This window comes from Chelonia mydas, chromosome 2 (genome assembly GCF_015237465.2).
Source record: "Chelonia mydas isolate rCheMyd1 chromosome 2, rCheMyd1.pri.v2, whole genome shotgun sequence".
Classification (NCBI taxonomy): Eukaryota; Metazoa; Chordata; order Testudines; family Cheloniidae; genus Chelonia; species Chelonia mydas.
In genome coordinates this window covers 97,296,501-97,318,603 of record NC_057850.1, presented here as the reverse complement: position 1 = coordinate 97,318,603, position 22,103 = coordinate 97,296,501, and the positions used below count along the sequence as shown (strand labels likewise).

Here is a 22,103-nt window from a genome sequence, read left to right as displayed (position 1 = left end):
GCACTTGTGGAGGGAAAGCATTGTCTAGAAGAGGCTGATAGTCATGGTGGGGATGAAAAGCATTTCACAGACAAAGGGATAGTGGTGGTTCTGCAGTTACAGATCTGCCTTGCTTAAAACAAGAAAATAAAACAGAATAGGGAAAAAGGTAAATGTATCTGTCATCAATTAGCACTCCAAGATAAGGACAATTGTGAACAGTCTGAGGGTAAAATTTTCCTAAGTGCCTAGGTCACTTTTGAAAATAGGACTCTGGCTCCTAAATCAGTTAGGCCCAGATCCTCACAGAGAATAAGGTGCTTAAATACCTTTTTGAGAATCTGGGCCTTAGGCACTTCTGCAAAATTTTCAAAGTTCTGTTCCCATCCTTAGCAGAGCACGCAGGCCAAGTTAGTGTTCAAATGTCTTTTCTACCTAGGTTTCACTTGCTAGGTAACTCAAATGGCTGAGACTCACAAAGCTTTTGGTAAGCCTGGGCCTGGTTTTGCATTACCCTGAGCTGAGTTATGATTTCACATAGAAACCATGCAAACTCCTTTTGCCTATTTTGGAATGAACACAGTGAATCTCAAGGAGAAACTTGGGTTTGCTTCCCTATGTTATCTGAAACTGGAGTGGGGTGGAGGAAAAGTGTTTCTACAAAACTGCCGAGTTTCACACAGCTCTGAATATAGCTCTGATAAGCTTTTTGCAGTTTGCCTTTAAAAATTCATGATAGCCAGAACAATGAGTGGGATATTAAAAGTTCTCATGCAATTATTTGAAAGTTTCTCTTTTGAAGGTGGGTGAATTTGTTTTATTTTTAATTGGCTTGTCTGTTTAATAAGAATCAATGACCAGTTTACAGAAGAATATTTGGCAGGTGATTTTTAGTCCATTATAGAATAGTTTTAGATATTTGGTGAAAATCAATAAAACACACCAAAATATTTAACTTGCCTGGTATTGAATCATACTTTTTACTACAAGTGCAAAGATGCCTACAGTTCTAGAACCTTGATACTGTTTTTATCCTAACTTCTAGGGATTTCCTGGTCTGCAGTGTGAATTTCACTGCCTGACATCAAATTTTTGGGTTTGGGGAGGAAAAACAAACAAACAAAAAATACTCCCTTTCTACAAGCCAGGGAGAAATGTTAAGGTATGAGCATGGAATAGTTTTAAAATGCTTTTCAAATGGCTTCTAGTCATCAGGAGTAAATGCAGATAACAATTTGTTTGTTGCACTGGGACATAAACACATGCTTGAAGTTAAGAATGTGCTTTAGTTCTATGCTCAGTAGGTGTCATATACTAGGGTGCTATTCAGACCAGTGAGACGTTGTGTCATTGGTTGTATTATAACCCTGAGAGCCCCAAAATGCTTCTGCTACTTGTGGCTTCCTGCCTTGGATACACACAGCCAGCAAGCAGCATGTACTTCATGCTGTACAGCTTTGCTTCAACCACTTTGAACCCAACAGCCTGCCAGCACTTATCACACACACACTCTTGTCTTTATCAGACTTGGTTAATGCTAGCCGGTGACTCCAACACGCCTTTGTTCTGAACTTCTCCAAACCCATGTGTTCTACGTCCAGCCCTCTCCTGCAACACTCAGAGGAATAATAAGATCTGTCTGCTCCTTTAAAGGGACAAAGCCCAGCAACTTGCCACGCTAACTGGAGTTAATGTTCACTTTAATTTCAACACAGCACTGTTGGTTTAGAGTAATAGTAAAACAAGTAGATTTAACAAAAGACGACCGGATTTTAAGTGAGTTGAACTCTAAGAAATAAAGTGAGACGTGCACTTAAAAGTATAAAACTTAATCTAGCAATGTACGGGCTTTGTTCAAGATATCTTTTCTCACTCATGGTCTTCCAGAAAAATGGTGACTGAGCTGCGGTCAGGATCTCCTCCAGAAGTCTCACAGTACTGGTTCTTTTGTCATCTTAGGTGAAAGAGTTTGGGGTTTTCTGTTCCTTTCTTTGTTAGTCCAGTGAAATTTGAAATGGTTCTTCTGAAGGTTACCCCTCAAAGTAAATTTTATGCAAACTGCAAAGAAGATGAGATGGAGTCCAGTGGTAAAGAAAGCTCCATGCTGCTTTTTTTCCCCCCCTTGCTGGTGTTTGCTAAAATGCAAGTTGTTCTCTTTCCTGAAATCTGCTCCCCCTGCTGTCTTGATAGTCCTGTTCACTGCTTATACGTAAATTGAGGTAAGCCCACATTCCTTTGTTTAGGACAGACCCGTTTATCAATTCCTGGCTTAAATTCATTTTAGTCATAATTTCAGCATATATCCATAACTCTTAATACACACCCAGTACATATATTACACAAGATTATTAATGATCAATGAGTTATTAGTTTTCAAATGATACCTCACAAAGCATGTTTTTTACAAAGATTACTGTAGTAGGGTAATGAATGTGAATAGCAGGGTGCTTTGGGTCATAGTAGGGATGGATTTAGGCATGTGCTTTCCTGAGTAGGGTCTTAAGTCACTGATCCTGCAAACCCTCAAGTCACCTAAGAAAGAACTATTCATGCCAAAGGTCCCACTGAATTCAAATGATGCAAGTAGTGACTTTAATGGGTCTATGGGGTTAGTGCAGGTTTGAGGCCTACCAGTTTATAAGAAGCTGCTGGGGTCTACTGCCTGAATTGTTCCCATGTTCAAAATTTTTACTTAACTCTTTTTATTGTCATGAAAACTTTTATCTTCATATATCAATGTCATGTACTTCCAAAAGGGATTTTCTTTATCTGAATAAAGACTATAGGATTTTCCCTATAAAACAACACAGACCACAGACCTCCAACCACAGACATTGAAAATTGAGTCTGGTGCTCCATTTTTAGTTCTTGCTGTGCTAAAAAGTGGTATTACATTCATTTGTGACTTTTCTGCACTTCACACTTGCTGTACTGTAAGGTTTCTTTGATTCACTATTACAGAGGGTACTGATCCCAACACCTCTGAACTTGGCAAGAAATCTCCTATCACTATTTCTGTAATGGGATGGTTAATTTTTTAAGATGACCTAACCCTAAATTCAACATTCTGCCTGTCTAAACAAATTGTGTCTGAATGTACCTGGCCCTTTGTGGCCCCCTCCTGGAGGTCCCATATCCCACTACACTCTGCTCCAGGAAAAGAGCAGTGAAGGTGGGTCCTCCAGGCCAGCCTAGAGAGGCCGCATGGAAGCGGCCAATCTGACCCTGGTGGGCTCACAGAAAAAGAGTGGCAGGGCAGTAGCAGCTCAGTTCCTGGCTAGAACTAGAGAGGTAAGGGAAGGAGCCCTGGAAACCCCTCCATTTTGTCTTCAATCCTGCTCCTTACCTCTGGAGGAACTTTGCTACACTGAAGCTCTGAACAAAGGACTGAATGACCCATCCAAGCTGTGGATGTACTCCAGAGACTTGATTTGAACCTGCAGTTTATTCCAATCACCGCTACAAGCCTGAACCAAGAACTTTGCCATTAGTGTATGTAATTGATTCAATTTAACCAATTCTAGCTCTCATCTATATTTCTTTCTTTTTATGAATAAACCTTTAGATTCTAAAGGATTGGCAACCATGTGATTTGTGGTTAAGATCTAACTGGTATATTGACCTGGATCTGGGGCTTGGTCCTTTGGGGATTGGGAGAACCTTTTTTCTTTTACTGGGGTATTGGTTTTCATAACCATTCATCCCCATAAGAAGTGACCCTGATGGTGATACTGGGAAACTGGAGCGTCTGAGGAATTGCTCGTACGGTTAGCCAGTAGGGTAAAACTGAAGGCCCTTCTGTTTAGCTGGTTTGGTGTGCCTTAGTAAAAAAGTACACCTAGCTTTGGGCTGTAACTGCCCTGCTCTAAGCAATTTGTCCTGAATGGATACTCTCCATTGTGTCCTGCCAGAGACCGCTTTGTTACACTGTTATAACCCATTATTAAACAAGAGCCCAATGTAGTAATCCACTAATCAGACTACTTTAAGAGAATACTTACTTTAGCTAAGTCTGATCAGATTTACATGTTAAGCTTTAAGCAGTAATTAGTTTTACTCTGAATCTCCCATCCTAAGGGAGGCTCCATTTTGCCTTCGCTCTTACTCTACCCAGTAATCCCTTTATAGAATGTCTCATAAAATGAATGTCTTGCCATGCACACTTACCTGCAGTTTAGCTGGGAATCTTCAGTATTTGTGTCAATTTCTTCACTGATAAATGCTCTCAGTTCTTGCCTGGTCTCCTTTGTGACTGTCTGCAAGTGAGCTTAGCAGTAGAGGGGGATGGGTGTCAGAAGCAGTCTGTTTCTTTTACTTCCTTTTCCTGACTATGATCTGTTGCAGATACCAAGATTGGTTCAAGAGAATTTGGGGCTACAATTCCAAGATTTCAAGTATGCCTTTCCCACCACACTTCAAATGGCTCTATCGGGGTGAAAGGAACTTAAAGGAGGACTTTGGAGTCCTGAGCAGTGCCTTGACCGGAAGAGTCAAGGCCTTTAAATACCCAGGCCCTTTAAATCAAGATTTAAAGGCCCAAGGGCTGCAGCTGGGAGCCCTGGGGCCTTTAAATCACCCCCAGGGCTCCCAGCTGCACAGGCAGCTGGGCACCCAGGGGCTCAGGGGTGATTTAAAGGGCCCCGGGCTCTGGCCGCTGCTACCACAGTGGAGCTCCAGGCCCTTTAAATCAGCGCCAGAGCCCTGCCACCGCTACCCTGGGGGCTTCGGCTGTGGGTCTCGGGTGGTGCTTTAAAAGGCCTGGGGGCTCTGGCCGCTGCAGGGAGCCCCAGAGGTTTGGGTGGGTGCTTTAAAGGGCATGGGGCTCCCCGCAGTGGCCGGAGCCCCTGGCCCTTTAAATCAGCGCCGGAGCCCTGCCGCCGCTACGCCAGGGGCTCCAGCAGTGGGGCTCAGGGGGTGCTTTAAAGGGCCTGGGGCTCCAGCTGCTGTGGGGAGCCTGGGGCCCTTTAAAGTGCCAGCCTAGGGAAGCCAGTCCAGTACAGTACGATGTACCAGCTTATTTTCACCTCTGGGCTCTACCACGTCCGCTTTGGCGCGTATAAATAAGAAGGGGGATGTGTCCAGGGCTGGTGTGTGTTTGTAGGAGGAGGAAAGTCATGACTAGAAGTTGAAAAGAAGGAAGGGTAAATGTGCATTTGTCCCTGCATAGAGCTCATCTAGAGCCCAGTCAGCAGAAAACAGCTTATCCATAAGTGTGGCACTACGGTATGGGCAGCAGTACCCTGAAGTTGCAGGTTTGATAAGTGTTAGAACCATCCCTAGCAGTCAGAAGCATCTGAAAACATGCCAGGCCTTGTGTTCCCTTGTTTGGGAAGGTTACCTGGTTTTCAAATGCTATTTTGTAATAGCGTTCTGTGTACTTGATTTGGTGACAGGTTTATTATGGTAGAACTTGCAGGAGCCCAAACTGAGTTCAATGCTGCAAATAGCAGAGTTGCAAAAACCTTCTGACAGAGCAGTTTTCAGCCTGCATTTAGAAGAAGTTGATTCAATGAAATTGAAATATTTTGAGTGCTTATTGCCTTTGTCAAAACTCTTGCCGGAGACCACCAAAATATTTTTTTGTTTTGATTTATAAGGTTTTTTTGGTTATAAGTCAAAACAATTTCAACCTTATTGAGGTTTGAGACTTTGACTTCTTATTCCAAATCAGGATGACACCAAATTCTAAAATCGTGGAATTTCAATCTGAGAGGAAATTCCATCTTTTGAGCAGCTCTAGATGCCAAGTCTTGCTATTTTAGCATAAGTCCTGTGATACCTGGGTTTTTTCCCTTAAAACCCCAGTTCTTGGATTCATGTGGTTAATATGAGAATCTCAGCTTTATTTTAAAACATTGTTTCTAGCCCTCATGGCTCTAGAGAGAGGCTGAAAAATGTGAACCCTAAAAGCTCAAACCAGCAGTCTCATAAAGACTCACATTTGTTTTTAAAAAATCATGAGATTATAAATCAGTCTTGTGGGTTTCTTTGATGGTCTTGACTCCTTTCTCAAGCACTTGAGGGGGCAAAACTTCAAGTTCCCCAGGGGCAGCAGCATTGCCTGGAATTCCCACAGCACTACATGTTATAACAGGGCATTCAGGGACTGTAGGCATTCCGCAGTTCTCCAAAAAGGGGGACATTTTTTTTTAATTCAACGTACTCACCTTATGCACACCCACACCATATATAATTTGAAAGCTTACTTTATGTATTTTTAGATGAGGTCTGATATAGAGCTGTCAAGTGGTGCCGTCAGCCTGTAGGCGAGGTGAGACAATGGTACATAAAACAAGTGTCCCTTTTTTTACACACAGCCACATGACTATAAATACAGGTCTTAACGCCTAACTTAAACTTTAACACTTCAGTGTGGTGGCTTTTGATCAAAACTACCAAAAACCAATATATTAAGACTTTTTCTGTATGGACAAGTATTCTTTCCTCAGAAAAGACGAAGCAGTTTAGCATGTTGCAAAAATGGCAAATATCAACACTTTGCAGTATACTAACATGAAATATTTTCACATTGACAATTAAGAATTAGCAAAGGATCTCACAAGTGATTATAATAGCTTTCAGCTGAAAATATAGAAACTTGCTGATCAGATCAGTCTCTCACTAAAGGTTGTGTACCAGTAGCAGCAGATTGTATATCCATAGGTTGTACTGCATCATGGGTAGCTATAAATGTGAATTCCAAAACTAATGCTTCTCTAATTAGAAGCTTGGCTACATACAATATAGCGTTTAGTCTGCCTGGTAGAAGGTTTCAATTTGTAATTGTTTATGCATACAGTACTAGCCTTTGAAATAGTCTATAAACTAGCTTTTAAATTGAGATTTATGCACAGGCCAGTATCAGTGTTGGAGATGACAACAGAGAGGTTCATATTATGAATATGCAAAAGCTATGAGAGAAATGGCCTAACAAAAAATAGTGAAGACAAAGTCCATAAACAAGTCCTTGGTTCTGTGCTAAAGAAGAGGGAAGAGCATTTTGCAGCTTTTACTGAGCATGTCAACAACATGCCAAACATATTTGACCCTGAATCACATCCATATATCTACTGGACAGCAGGTAACATCAGATGTGCAAGAGTCTCTATTGAAAATAGCTCCATACAGGGATCAGAGCATGGTCCAGTATTGCACCCAAAGACTTAGCTTCCTCTGGAGCCTGAGGACGGAGAAGGTGGGAATAGGATGAAAAGAGTCATTATACCAAACGTCTTAATTGGATACATTTTTTTTTTTTTTTTTTTTTACACTGAGGGGAAGTATGCCCTGCTTATGTTTCTGGCATAACGGAGTAGAATAACAGATTCCCCCCACATCCCTAGTTTCCTTTTATCTTCTCCTGTCCCTCACTATGGAGGTGATGGGAGTGAACACTTGTGTAAGCGGGGGAATAGTCCCGCTATTGTGAGGAACTTTCCTGGCTTCTGCACTACCCCGGTGAAGTGGGCTAGCGAAAGGATCTGAGTCCTCGCTCCCACTTCCTTTACCCAGTGACCTCCCTGCCCTTGAGGATTCCCCTTCCACTCTCCTGTCTGGCAGACTCCTGGTAACCCCAACAAGGCTGGGCCCAGGATTTGTGGGGGGCTCGACCCCCAACCCTGCAGTGGTCACCTAGGACAGGGGCTAGGGTGTCCCCCCTCTGCGCTGGGCACTGCTCTGACCCACTGACCATTACATACAAGTTAAAGCAAATGCAAGTTATTTAATCAACAATTAATTTTAAAAAGAATAAGGAATAATGGGAAAGGTTAAAGGAAACACATCACCCCGCTCTTTGGCAGGGAACATCACAAACAGTGTCTCTGGAATGTCCGGGCAGTTCACAGTCATAGAATCATAGAATATCAGGGTTGGAAGGGACCTCAGGAGGTCATCTAGTCCAACCCCCTGCTCAAAGCAGGACCAATCCCCAATTAAATCATCCCAGCCAGGGCTTTGTCAAGCCTGACCTTAAAAACTTCTAAGGAAGGAGATTCCACCACCTCCCTAGGTAATCACCACCCTCCTAGTGAAAAAGTTTTTCCTAATATCCAACCTAAATCTCCCCCACTGCAACTTGAGACCATTACTCCTTGTTCTGTCATCTGCTACCACTGAGAACAGTCTAGAGCCATCCTCTTTGGAACCCCCTTTCAGGTAGTTGAAAGCAGCTATCAAATCCCCCCTCATTCTTCTCTTCCGTAGACTAAACATCCCCAGTTCCCTCAGCCTCTCCTCATAAGTCATGTGTTCCAGTCCCCTAATCATTTTTGTTGCCCTCCACTGGACTCTTTCCAATTTTTCCACATCCTTCTTGTAGTGTGGGGCCCAAAACTGGACACAGTACTCCAGATGAGGCCTCACCAGTGTCGAATAGAGGGGAACGATCACGTCCCTTGATCTGCTGGCAATGCCCCTACTTATACATCCCAAAATGCCATCGGCCTTCTTGGCAACAAGGGGACACTGTTGACTCATATCCAGCTTCTCGTCCACTGTAACCCCAGGTCCTTTTCTGCAGAACTGCTGCCGAGCCATTCGGTCCCCAGTCTGTAGCGGTGCATTGGATTCTTCCGTCCTAAGTGCAGGACTCTGCACTTGTCGTTGTTGAACCTCATCAGATTTCTTTTGGCCGAATTCTCCAATTTGTCTAGGTCCCTCTGTATCCTATCCCTACCTTCCAGCGTATCTATCACTCCTCCCAGTTTAGCGTCATCTGCAAATTTGCTGAGGGTGCAATCCACACCATCCTCCAGATCATTTATGAAGATATTGAACAAAACCAGCCCCAGGACTGACCCTTGGGGCACTCCACTTGATACCGGCTGCCAACTAGACATGGAGCCATTGATCACTACCCGTTGAGCCTGACAATCTAGCCAGCTTTCTATCCACCTTATAGTCCATTCACCAGCCCATACTTCTTTAACTTGCTGGCAAGAATACTGTGGGAGACAGTGTCAAAAGCTTTGCTAAAGTCAAGGAACAACACGTCCACTGCTTTCCCTTCATCCACAGAACCAGTTATCTCGTCATAGAAGGCAATTAGATTAGTCAGGCATGACTTGGCCTTGGTGAATCCATGCTTACTGTTCCTGATCACTTTCCTCTCCTCTAACTGCTTCAGAATTGATTCCTTGAGGACCTGCTTCATGATTTTTCAAGGGACTGAGGTGAGGCTGACTGGCCTGTAGTTCCCAGGATCCTCCTCCTTCCCTTTTTTAAACATTCCTTGTAAGTCCCAGGCCACCTTCTCAGGCCCTGGCTGTGCTGTAGGGATGCTGTGGGTTGGACACTTGCTCTGGTGGTGGCCACATGCTCTCAGGCTCTAAGTGGTAGGACCCTTCTTCCCAGTGTCGCCCCCGCCTTGTCGGGGTTACGATCAAAGCCTGGCCTGCAGAGCCTCTTGGCTGAGGTGTCTCCTTGTGCTGGGCCCGGTGCCCAGGGTCCCCCTCACTCTCCCCAGCTGCTCACCGCACCCAGCTCCGGACTGCTACAGCCCCAGCTCCACCACTCTGTCTCTGCACTGCAGCTGCTGCTGCTGCTCTGCCTCCAGCTCCCTGGGCTGCTTCCCTCTGGCTCTGGTTGCTCCAGCTCTGCTCCCAGGACAGGTCTGCTCTGCAGGCTGCTTCTGTGACTCTGCTCCCAGCACTGACCTGCTTCGTGGGCTGCTTTTCTGGCCCCTCTGGCTCTGGTTGCTGCAGCTCTGCTCCCAGGCCAAGTCTGCTCTCTCTGGGCTGTGCCTCTGGCTTTGGGGCTGCAGCTCTGCTCCCAGGACAGAGTCTGCTCTCTCTGGGCTGCTTTTCTGGTCCCTTTGGATCTGGCACAGCTCTGCTCCCAGCTTAGCTTGGGCCCCTGCTTTCTCCTTAGCTCGGCCCCACTCTATCTGACGCAGGCAAATCCAACTCACACGGAGGACGGGACCTCCCTGGCCTCCTGACTCGCTGATTAGCCTGCCCGCCCTGTCATTCAGGTTGACCTGGAGTATTGGTCTCTCCCCATTGTTCCTGTGGACTGGCAATCTCAGAATCCTGATTCCCGATCGACCCTTCTCCCTTTTCAGTACGGGGAGCTAGCAACTAAAACATCCCCACTAAATGTTAGTAAGAGGGCAACAGTCCCCTTACACTTGCTTAGCATTCCACATTTTTAAAGCACAAACATTAGCTAAAAATCCCCTCTCCCTCCTCTCATGAAGGACCATAAGTGGCGGTTCTCACCTTGTTACCCCCTGCCTTGAGTGCCTGAAAGGTGTTCGAGAGCTACCCCATGAAGGACTGCTCTTACTAAAGTACTCTGCTCTGGGCTTATCCCAGTCCTTTCTTTGCTTTGTGGGTTAACAGTTCCCCCAAATCCTATTGCATCGTTCCCCGGGTATGTCCAGCCCCTGATACTAGCTACTGTCACGTTGCAGATCTGCACCCGATGGTGCAGCGTACCCCAGTTTTACCTTAAACCACACAGCACTTGTGAGCATTTATGATCAAACAAAATAACCTTTTAATAAAGTAAGAATAAAGATTTAACTAAGAGTGGTGGAAACAGGTGGTTATGATACATAGCAATCCATAAAATGCAAACCTGAGTTTACACATATCACTAGTTTAACTTTCCTATATAACACAGTATTTTTCTCTCCTGAAAGTTCTCTCTTGCAGAGCTAGCTGGTTTCACAAGAATCAGGACCCAAACTTAATGAAAACCTCTTGCTTCACAAAGGTTTCCTCAGTAAATAGATCCAGAGTGCTTGTCCCTTCTCTGTTTTATACTGAAAACAGCCTCTTGTTTTTATTCATGGCCAGGGCGAAGTTCTACCTGTCACAATGTTCCTTTTTCAACTCCAAGAGGTCTTGATTATTTGGTGGTGCCTTTGATGGCTTCCACTGATGGCTTTGGGCAGGAGCAAGGCTAGTCAATTGAGCCTTGCGTTACCTTGGCATCAGACTAGGGAGGAGTGACACCTCCATCTTGCTTGACTGGCCCTTCACGAAGGCACAAACTCCAAATTTGCACTCAAGTCCAAAAGGCATACTTTCCATATAAATACACTATTCCTTAAAAATTACAGCAACATACACTTCACAGTGAGTCTTGACAAGTCACATGCTTTTTATAGATACTTGTCATGGTATCCTTCATAGGTTAATATTCTGCAAGACAGGTTTGGTGTAAGGAGTTTCAGGTTTGAGTTAAGAGCTGTTTGCAAAGAACAGGGGACCCTTTGCCAAGGGAGTCTGTGTGTCCCACCAGGGAAAAGTGTTTTCCCCATTCAGATAACGAAATTGAGCTGAAGTAGTTAAGTGACTCGCTCGAAGTCCCAGAATATGCCAGTTTTAGATCAGCAAATTTTGAGCTCTATTGCAGATATTAAAAAGCCCTTTTTATTTAAAAATATCCAGCGGGCTCATCACAGTCCCAATACTTTAAAATCAGAAGCTGATTTCCCACTCCTGCAGCCTTTTCTCATTAGTATGCTGATGTCCCACAAAAATGAAAGGCTAGTTTTACCTCTGGCTATTGGCCTAATCTGATTAGGATTCGCAAATGCTCCAGCTGACAATCCTTGTGCTTTGAACAGAACTAATTTCATTTATATTTGTGTTAAACAAAATACTTGGATCCCACTGGCTGAGATAGAGAGTAAATGGATATTTCACATAAATATTATGTGGTGATTCATGGCCATTTTTAGTAAGCGTCTGACCGGGCAGCCAGCTAATGAAAGTCAGTCCCCAGGTGTGTAATAAACAGCACAATTAAACTACCATGGGGGCGTTATCTTTCTATAAAAAAGCATTTGAATTTAAAGCACTCAGTATAAATCTAGCCAACTGGTTCTGCTCAAATTCTGCTTCTAACTAGGCAGCAAACCTGAATAGAGTCAACAATTGAATGTATTATACAAGTGTAAAGTCACTTTAAAACTGATATAAATCATAAAAATACATCAAAATGCAAAAGATTCATACAATTTTTGTATTTAAAACGAGTGCTAAACTGAAGTTTTATTTTTGAATTAAAATATATTGTATCGTTATTTCTTTAATCTCTTGTCTCTACCCAACCTGAAATCCCCTCTTCTCAAAAAAGAGGGAAATAGATTCTCTCAGCCAATTCAAGTTTAGTGTACCTGAGATCAGAATCAGTACAACGGGGTTCTCTCTTGGCTCTTCTGTACTGGGGTTGGTGTTTGTTTGTTTTCCCACTGCTGTACTGTTCCTAATTGCCTATAACATTTAACTACAGAATTTACTATACAGAATTATTATCCACTAGGAACCTAGTCACCAAAGAAACTAAAATATATCCTTGCCATCCTTTGCATCTTGAGCCAGTCCATGAATTCCATGGTGGTGGTCTTGATTGCTCTGTATTTGAAGAGTGAAACAGTTTTATGTAGCTCAAAGCAGAAATATTCTGCTAAATAACAAGTTTATCTGTCTCATTGGTGATAGTTTTAACTCTGTCTGCTCTCCCTGTTAGAGACCAGGTGGGTGAGGTAATATCTTCTATTGGGCCAACTTCTGTTGGTGAGAGAGACAAGCTTTCAAGCCACACAAAGCTCTTCAGGTCTCTCCCTGTTGTCCATTCTGGAGCTAAACTTAAATGTCGGGTCTAAATTTAGTTAATATCAGGTGCTGGATTTAAAGCTTGCCATGTAATGTCTTATTGTCTTTCTAGCATGAGGCTCTCTTTGTTTTGGGATGATTCTTGATCCTTGTACGGACACTATTTATAAATCCAACTTCTGCTAGAACATGTGAATCCAGAGTGGGAATAAAAAGGAAGCTACACAGCAGCTCACAATATTTCTCATGTTCCTTACATGGAGTTACTTCTGGTTTGTCTATGGAAAACCCCATATTGTAATTCTATCAAATTGATCTGTCTTGTCTAAAAATGTGTTCTCAGTCTCACCACAACTTTAGTTGATGTTTAGTAACCAGTCAATGGGGTGTGACTGTTGGAGGCTGCAGCTTCAGAAAAGGCCAAACCTTAAAATTGCACTTCTTTGGCTTGCTTTGCTTTTCTTGTCGGTATCATGGACCCAATAGAGATATCAACTAACCAAATAAATCAACTGCAGCAAATCTCTATTGACCTCTTTAAGTGTGACTAAAACCAAAATCAACAAGAGGGGAGAGTTCATCTTCCTATTGGTAAATCATTTTCTTATGACAAGCTGGCTCTGCACCCCACTTTTCTACTCAGTTAGATTGAGCCTACATCCTGAAAAATCAGGAGTGTAGTTGGGGAAAGCCCCTTCCCCAGATAGACTTGCAAAGCTGTGGAGAAAACAGCTGATCTAAACTGGCCTTAAATCTTCTTGCTTGTTTGCATTGCTTTGGCACCAGTACTGCTTTGAAATGCCTGTGAGCTGGAACAATGATTTGAGGCACTGGGAATACAAAACCAAATGGAGCAAGTCCCGCTTTGCTTCAGTACACAATGTGGTTTTAAATGTAAGGAAAATCAAGGTTAAACAAAATGGAAACATCTCAAGCTACAGTATTGCTAGGTTTCCTTTTGGTAGGCCTATAACTTGTTTGGACAAATGAAGGATGAGGCCAGGGAGAGGATAATATACAATGTACCTTTTTTTTTCTTCCCCAAAAGGAATCTGTGTGCTGAGAGAAGGAAAATTACCCTAGACTTTGCTTAAAAGCAAAGGGGAAAAATAGACAAATGGTGTATCTGAAACCTTTCAGCGGACATCATTTTAAAGACTGTAGTCATTTATTGTAATTACTTTCTTTCATTTTGTGTTTTTCATTACCTCCCTGCGCACAGATTGATTCCTGTCAGGTAAGATCATGCCTAGGGAGATGCCAAAAACAAGGACAGATTTTATTTTCTCCTTGTTATCTACTTCTGGTTTCCTATGAGAAAAGGACATCCCTTTTCGGAATACATTGGGGGAAAATTAGATGGCCAAAGCTTTTAACCTAGCATGGACTGGTAACTGAGTCTACCTGACATTTTTATGTACAATAAATCACAGCAAGAAAACCTGGAACAAATTACTTCTTTCCAGGAAAAGCTTCTTGTCTTTATTTTCTTTAAAGTAAGCCTTACTACTCCCCCCTCCGAAGTAACCATTTCAATTTTGAGACTAGTTAAACCTTTCTGATTTATCTGAATGCATCCCGTTCAGGTTTTGAGTCCCTTGTTGTTGCTCTTAGCTGTCTTGAGGTAGAATCTCATGATTCTTCTACTCTTAACTGGGAATGGGATCAGGCTACCCTATATATACCAACCGCTTATCACCCTGGGGGTCTAACTGGGTTCCAGGCACCTGCATTTTATCCCTTTTGGGAACCTGTAACCACTGATACACCCATTTTGTTTTAAAAAGGCTGTTAGTATGTGTGGTGGCTTTGTTGTTGTTGGACCAAAGCACTAGCGGATGTTGCTTTTAAATGTCTGACATCCTGCATATATATCTGTCTATCTTACTGACGGTACTACCATTCCACAATGGATACCTAGGCAGGTGTCACTTCTTCTAAATGTGCGCTCTCTGCCCACTCAAGATTCCTGTGTTTTTCAATCGGTTCCCCCATATCCCCACGAGTGTCCTTTTTTTAAACCGTGCAAACCTTTGTTTTTCAGGCGTTTTCAAGTACTGGAGGGCTTTGACCCTCTTCTGATCAAACCAGTTGTGTAGGCTGTCTGGGGATCCAAGCTAGAATCATCCAAGTTAATAATTCTGGCATGGCCCCTGAAGTAACAGTTGATAGGTGACCGTCTTGAGCTATCGCCTTCCTGCCTGACCTATTCCAAACAGTTCCTTATTCGGAAGCACTTGATCAAAGATGCGTGTACGGAGAGCACCATGCCAGAACCAGGCCAACATACAGTATTGACAATTTATTACAGGTCACTCCCATATTTGTCATAGCAAGTCTCTTTCATGAGCTTTTCTTTGAACCCCCTCAGTGTAGAGTTAAGCTGCTTGTTTTGCCTTTAAGAATTTGTACAGCTCCACTCTAGCTTACATCTCTTGATCTCATCTGTAGTTACACTGTCTTCTCCGCTCTGTCAAAATGCAAGTCTCAATGCCCCATTGTTTTTCTTCTGACTCCTTTCTCCATCTACTTTGCCTTCTACCTAGCCGTCTCCTGTGCATGGAATACTCTTCCCCAACCTAGTTCACCAAGCTGTCTGCCTCTCCCTGGTCAAACTTCTAGTTACATAGGAATTGGCATGCTGGATTGGACTCCAAGTCTGTCTGATTGGCTGTCCTGTCTCCAGTGGTGGCCAGTTTCAGAGAAAAGTGTAAGAACCCCACATTGGACAGATGTGGGATAATCTGCCTCCCACATTCTCTATTAGAGGTTAGCTTGAGACCTAAAGATTGGCTTAACACTGGAGCAGGAAGCTTAATATCCCTACCAATTTTTTTTTGTATCAATTGCTGTTGTTCGCTGGTGGTGATATACATCTGAATTCATTCTAGAGAGTACTTGTATTAGCTTTCCCACAGTAAAAAGTATTAAATGCAAACAGTGGAAAAATGAAACTTTATTATACAGGAATAAAAAGAAGTGGCAAGTGGAGGATAGGAAAATAATAGGTAATTGGTACATCAGATGTTTCCATCATATCATCCGGGATCTGATCCAAAGCCCATTGAAGGCAATGGGAAGTCTATAGATTTCAGTGGGCTTTGGATCTGTCCCCCAAGGCTGCTGTTAATTGGTCATTTCAATATACTTCTAGGAAAATATATATATTTTATATATATATAACCTAAAGCAGAAAAGTTATGACACACTACTTTGCCTACTGCATGTGCTGTTGTTATGCCTTTTATTGTAGCATGGGAAGCGCATGCAGAAACTAAGCATTGGTCATATCAGAAGAAATACCACCAAGTGGGTCTTGAGCCTCCATATATATATACACACTGGAGGCTCAAGACCCATTTGATGGTATTTCTTCTGATATGACCAATGCTTAGTTTCTGCATGCGCTTCCCATGCTACAATATCTATATATATTCATTCTCTCTCTCTGCTCAGTGTGTGGTGGGTTTTTTTTCCTTCTCTTTTTTAAGCATGTTCAGTGTCTGGGGGTAGCTATAACGTTTACTTTACACTTAAACACCACTCACCTAGCAGTCAGTTCAGTGGAACTTCATGAGCGTTCCAAGCTTTACATATGTTGCCAAAATAACGAAAAGACAAACCTGGTGGGTATCACCAACCCAGAATATATTTATACACTGATTGGGTTTGATCCCTGGTGTCCATTTGTGATCACTGCTCATTTCTGATCTGGGGGCAGATTGCTATGTAGCACGTCACCTCTGCTGTCTCACTTTTTCCTCATCGCTTTTGATCGGAAAACTTTTTTGGTTCCTGATAACTTGAAGAAACACCTTTCTCACAACCAGGGTAGAATGTTTGCCTGGGGTCATCTATGTCTAATGCCCTAAAAAGAGGTAGGAATTGAGAAATCAAATTATTCTGACATTCCTGGATGCTTTACAAAGTGACCTTGGGCATCAAGTCATTTTGTAGTACTTTCCAGAAGCTGAATTATAGATGTTCTGATCTGAAATTTCAAGAAAATATGGGATCCAATTTGTGGCATAGAGCTGATGTTCTTGTATTCTGTCTGTGTGATGAGGGGCATCTGAGGTGTGAGTTCTTCCAGGTTAATGACAGATATATGGCTTTACATATTTCTCCTTGAGGCTCTCTCTGACTTTCAAATGCAAAAAAGGGGTCTTGCTGTACATCTTAGCAAAAATTGAATTAGAAACTGTCAATTTATCAAACCATTATCTACTCTTACAATTGAATAAGAGCAAGGCTTGTCTGAAGTGTACCTAATTTATATTACTTTAATGTGAAAGTTACACTTCCTTAGTCTCATCACATGGGCTTTGAGTTGCAATATGTCCGAATTCTTTATTGCTTCTGGTTTTTTTTTTTTTATGGAATTGTCAAAGAATGCAAAGCTGGTCATATTGAGTTTATACTCACATACACAACTCAATGGGTCCTGTACCCTAAACCCATTGACTTAAGCTAGAAATTTAGGACTCAGTAAAGACTACTGAATTTGATCCAAATCCCAATTACAATCAATTGGAGCTAGAGTGGAATAAGGACTGCATGAGTTGGCCTAATATAAGCCTTGTATGCAGTATGGCTAGGAGCTATTGATGAGAATTTCTGAATTTCCAGAGTGCAGCTGGAATCTTCAAGAGGTTGTTTTACTAAAACTGGCCTCTCTGGATACATTAACCACCTCAGTGTAGCACATAGGGATAATTCTGGCTCAGAAAATGTTTGGGTTTATTTTTGTCTCGTGCTGCAGATCCACCAATGTAACTCTTGAAACATAATACTTTGGTTTTTCTCTTGCTGATGCACATAATCTTTGCAATATTTATTGGACCATGTTTCTGGTCCATTGCCATGATAAATTTCAGCAAATTAAAACGTGTAGTAAACTTTTAAACCATTTATTGTTAATACAGACAAGTGTATTTGAGCTGTGACTGGCTGAACTTTAAGACCTTCTTCTGCAAAATGTGACTATCCTAGTGCTATGGCTGTGATAAAAGGAGCAAAGGAACTCTTAAAATGTTTTACCTGAAATGTTTTATTTCAAATGCTCCTACAATTTTAGCATACCCTGTTCGCACACCAAATACACTGGTCAAATCAGACCTTTTGTATAGCTTGGACTATGTCTTGCTGAGAACTGCCTTTCTCCTCCCAAATTTCAAATGCCTTCACTGGCTTCTCTTAAACATCAAATTCAAACTCCTCCTGTCCTCCCGTTTTGCTAAGACTGAGTAGAGATGCGGTGTGGAGCAAAGAGCAGTCCCTAGAGCTGTGTGGCTCTGACACATCTCTCAAGTGCAACAATTCCTGGGTTCCTCCTTGCTTTTTGAGGGGATAAGTAACTTGCTACTGGCCAACACAGCTACATGCATCAACAAGTAAGAGGGATGGAGCCAAGGCTCCATCCATGCCCTGTCCCTCCATGCCCACCACCTGTCAGGCTAGGAACCCTACTTAGACCTGTCCATGTAGACCCAAGGTCTAGGTAGCCCATGCAGGGGCTCTAGGGGAGTTCTTAATTTCACTTGGATGGGCGTGTAATCTAAGGCTCAATCCAGCACTAGTCAGCTCCTCCCCACCACTCTGCACTTGTCTCCTTTTTGCTGTCTACTTTCAATTCCTATGCAACTGGGCATATAACTTCCACGCACTCATCTTCAGGAAGCCTATTAACCCTTGTCTCGCCCTCTAAGTATGAACATCAAGATAATAGAAAAATGTTGGTTTCTAATATAACCCCCACCCAAACATCTTTGAAACTAATAGGTGCAGAACTTCCCATGACAATCACTGTTTTCTATTACATGCTCATTGTATGAAACTGAGGCAGTGTCAGGTCCACGGATTCCAGAGGAGACAACCTTCCTGTCGTCTGGATCTGACCAAGACTTAGAGTTGGAGGAGAGATGCTAATTTTTCCTCCTCTGTTTTAAAGGGACAAAACACACTTTTTGTGCAAATGCTTACATACTGAGAGACAGATGCATCTGCCTCCCAGGCAGGTCAATACTGTTCTGCAGCTGGCTGGGAGTGAAACAGTGTTGTGGCATTCTTCAGAAATAAATAAGGTGCTTTCCCCAGTGGAAGTGGAGCATGCTTTCTCTTCATCTGTCACAAATGTAAATGAATAATCTCTGCTCTTAGAGCTCATTACTAATTTAATGCAGTAACTGGGCAGTAAATAGAAGCTTGAATAGTACTCTTCCAATGCCAAAGCTGCCTGTTAAGCATATCATCCACTGCTGTGACTTATGGGCAGAGGAAGAATGACCACAGCATCCTGTACTCATCAGGCAGTGATCACTGCAAAGAGCAAAACTATTCATACTGAATTCCTCTGTCCCCTATTGACTGCAGACATGGCACTGTACTGTTGAGTCCCTGGTGTATGCTGGGAACTGGAGACAAAATCAATTGTACATGTATCGTTGTTATAGAAAGACCTTTTTTTTAGATACAAAGGTCAAACTGCATTGAGACTAATGAAAGAGCCGCCAGGGACATCAGGCTTTTTGCAGCATTGATTTCTAGGCACATCCTAGCTTGGTCAGATGTTACCACCTATGGTGTACTCGGAGGGCTTTGAATCATGTAAGGGTTGAAAGATCTTGAGGGTGACCTCTGAAGTATGCAACTTCAGTCCTATCCCACATGGTCAGATGTTGAAGCACAAGCAGAATGATGCAAAACTGCTTCAGATACACAAGGTGGATGGAGCTGACTTGTCCAAACCAAGTCAGCACCTACCTGGTAAAGTTCTTTAGATAACATGGTGGGCTGTGGTGCTAAAAGCTGGGACAAGAGCTGACATTCCTGCAGCTGGAGGTCTTGCAGGAGGATTAGGAGTGTCTTGATGATGGAGTCTGTGAGCAGTTAAAGTTTTCAATAAAGCAGTGGCCAAAAGCCTTTAGGCCAAAGCTTGGTGTTCAGAGTTTTATTGATGTTGCTTGCAGGTGCCAAAAGCAAATACTATAATGGAATGCAGCAAGTACTGCAGTAATGGGTACTGTAACATAGTGGATTTCACAAATCTATTCCAAATGGCTTGGGTGGGGGAACAGTTTCCTAGAAAACTAGGTGCAGCTTTTCTTTCTTAAAGAATGATGGATTTGTCTGTAATATAATCTCTGTTCAGTTAGAATTCATAACTATATTTCAAAATGAAGTTACAGTAGAACCAAAATACTGAAAATTCTATTAATGTGATGGGCCAAAGGTTTGAATAGTTTCATGGCTTCTTTTCCTTTCTCTCCCCAAATGGACAACTTCCCTGCTTATAGGGGAGTGGAAAAATTTGTATGAACTTCAACTCTGGATCTAAAGTTTCAGGCTTTATCCAGGAAATGTATTAGAATCTCTAGAGAAGAGAGGAGATGATTTAATTAAAACATTGGAAGAGTCAATGAAAAACTAAGCCTAAACTGGTGTGTTGCTAGAGTGCGCTTTTTTTCTTTTAATATAAACCTCATGAGTTTATTTTGACTTCAGGTATTTAAATATCTACACTGTACTGATTTGGAGGTTCAAACAGTTTAGCATTTCATGTATAATGAAGGGAGATCTGAAGAATTTTATTTGGCCAGTTAATGTTTGATTCATTTTCATCAAGTATTTGATCTACAATATTTGGCAGAAGCTGGGAATTTCATTTATGGTTTGTTTACCAGTCTTTTGATGATTTAATTAGGGGGCCATAATATATTTGAGACCAAGGTTATACTTGAACTGATTTCAGCAAGGTACATAAGCCTGTGAGGAGTCCCATTTACTTGAGTGGGACTACTCACAGGCTCAGATTCAGCATGTGCTTCATTGCTGAAACAGGGTCACAAGATGTGTGCACCAAATTCTGGTCCTTACTGAATAAAAACTTGAATCTATTCAGGCAGATTATCATTGTCTTTAATGAGAGTCTCCTGGGGAAAAGTCTGAAGGAAAACTGAATGAATAAGGGTCAGTGGGTGGCCAGTTTGTTATTTTTATATATATATATATATGAGACAAACAAACAAACAACTTGGATTACGGAAGCCAGGAGATGAAGAATTCTCCCTATGCTTGTGTGCATAAGGATCTTCATACCACTGCTCCCCTTCCTTAAGGTCTAGGGTTCCAAGAACGGGGAGGTGCAGGAGAGAATGGTAAAGGATGGATAGTGTAGTATGGAGTCAGGCATCATTCCACACTCTGTTTGTAGCAGGAAATGTGCTGAAAAGGCAGTATGTTCCGTGAGAGAGTGTATGGCTTTTTTTCTTTTCTGGAACCACAAAACGAGGAAACAGAAATCTGGAAGAGCAAGTATGATGTACACATTTAATGGCAATTAATTCTAAACTCTGTCTTGAACGACTAAATCTGTTACAGGTTTCAGAGTAACAGCCGTGTTAGTCTGTATTCGTAAAAAGAAAAGGAGTACTTGTGGCACCTTAGAGACTAACCAGTTTATTTGAGCATGAGCTTTCGTGAGCTACAGCTCACTTCATCGGATGCATAGCATATCGTGGAAACTGCAGACTTCTGCAGTTTCCACGATATGCTATGCATCCGATGAAGTGAGCTGTAGCTCACGAAAGCTCATGCTCAAATAAACTGGTTAGTCTCTAAGGTGCCACAAGTACTCCTTTTCTTTTTAAATCTGTTACGTTTTAAATCAGTAGGAAAATCTGGATATTGGAAGATTCGTGTAGGCTATCACAATTGATAGATTTAGCTGCCAATCATTGCATAATATATCATTCACATAGCAAATTACATGGTGTCAAAGAATTAAATATGGGACATTTGGCTTAGTCAATATTGACAGACTTCAGTTCTTTATTAGAAACTAATAGTCAAGCTAAGGTTATATAATGAAAATTATACACACTTATTTTCAATTTATTCTGCTATTAAAAAAACAAAAACAAACCCCTGAGCATTGGGTTAATGCTCAACATACCCAGTATCAGTGCAGGAGGAAATTTTAGATGTGCATTTACTTACTTACTGTTACAAATTATCAAAATAAAAATGTTTTGGTTCTTGGAAGCTATAAGAGAACAAACAACTGAAAATAGTGGTATGCTCCACAACTCTACACCTGGGGGAATTCTGCACCTAAAAATTCTGCACACAATATTTTAAAATTCTGCATATTTTATTTGCCAAAATAACACTATATAATCACACAAGCTTCAATTAATTTAATTTGGTAATTTTATTTCAAAATGCCTGTCAGCAACTGTGTCTGTAGCAATGCAGGCACAAAAATAATTCCTCCCCAGGAGTAGAGAGTTAAAGAAACCCCTCAATAACCCAGTTCCTGTTTCTCTACCCCAACCTCCGCCCCGAGCCCAGCTTCAGGGTGTCCCCCCGCTCAGACACTTGCATGCATGCACCCAGTGCTCCCCCAGAGCCCAGGGATCCAGAGGGAGAAACATCGTGATGCTGGGTCCCAGGCATGTGTGGCATTTCCTGCATGCTGCCTCCTTTCTTCAGGGTGTGCCAGGAACTGAAGCTGCCTGGAACCCTCCAGCTCCGTTTCCCTCCCCATGGCAGTGT

General features: G+C 42.3%; 1 long non-coding RNA gene across 1 annotated transcript; it reads right to left on the bottom strand.

Moving 5' to 3' along the window:
* Positions 1 to 1,662: 1,662 nt before the first annotated feature.
* On the bottom strand, positions 1,663 to 4,425 carry LOC122464265. Its single transcript, XR_006288211.1, has 2 exons — positions 4,147 to 4,425; positions 1,663 to 2,037 (listed from the first exon to the last, which is right to left on the bottom strand). It is a non-coding gene; the product is annotated as an uncharacterized LOC122464265 (long non-coding RNA).
* Positions 4,426 to 22,103: the final 17,678 nt, after the last annotated feature.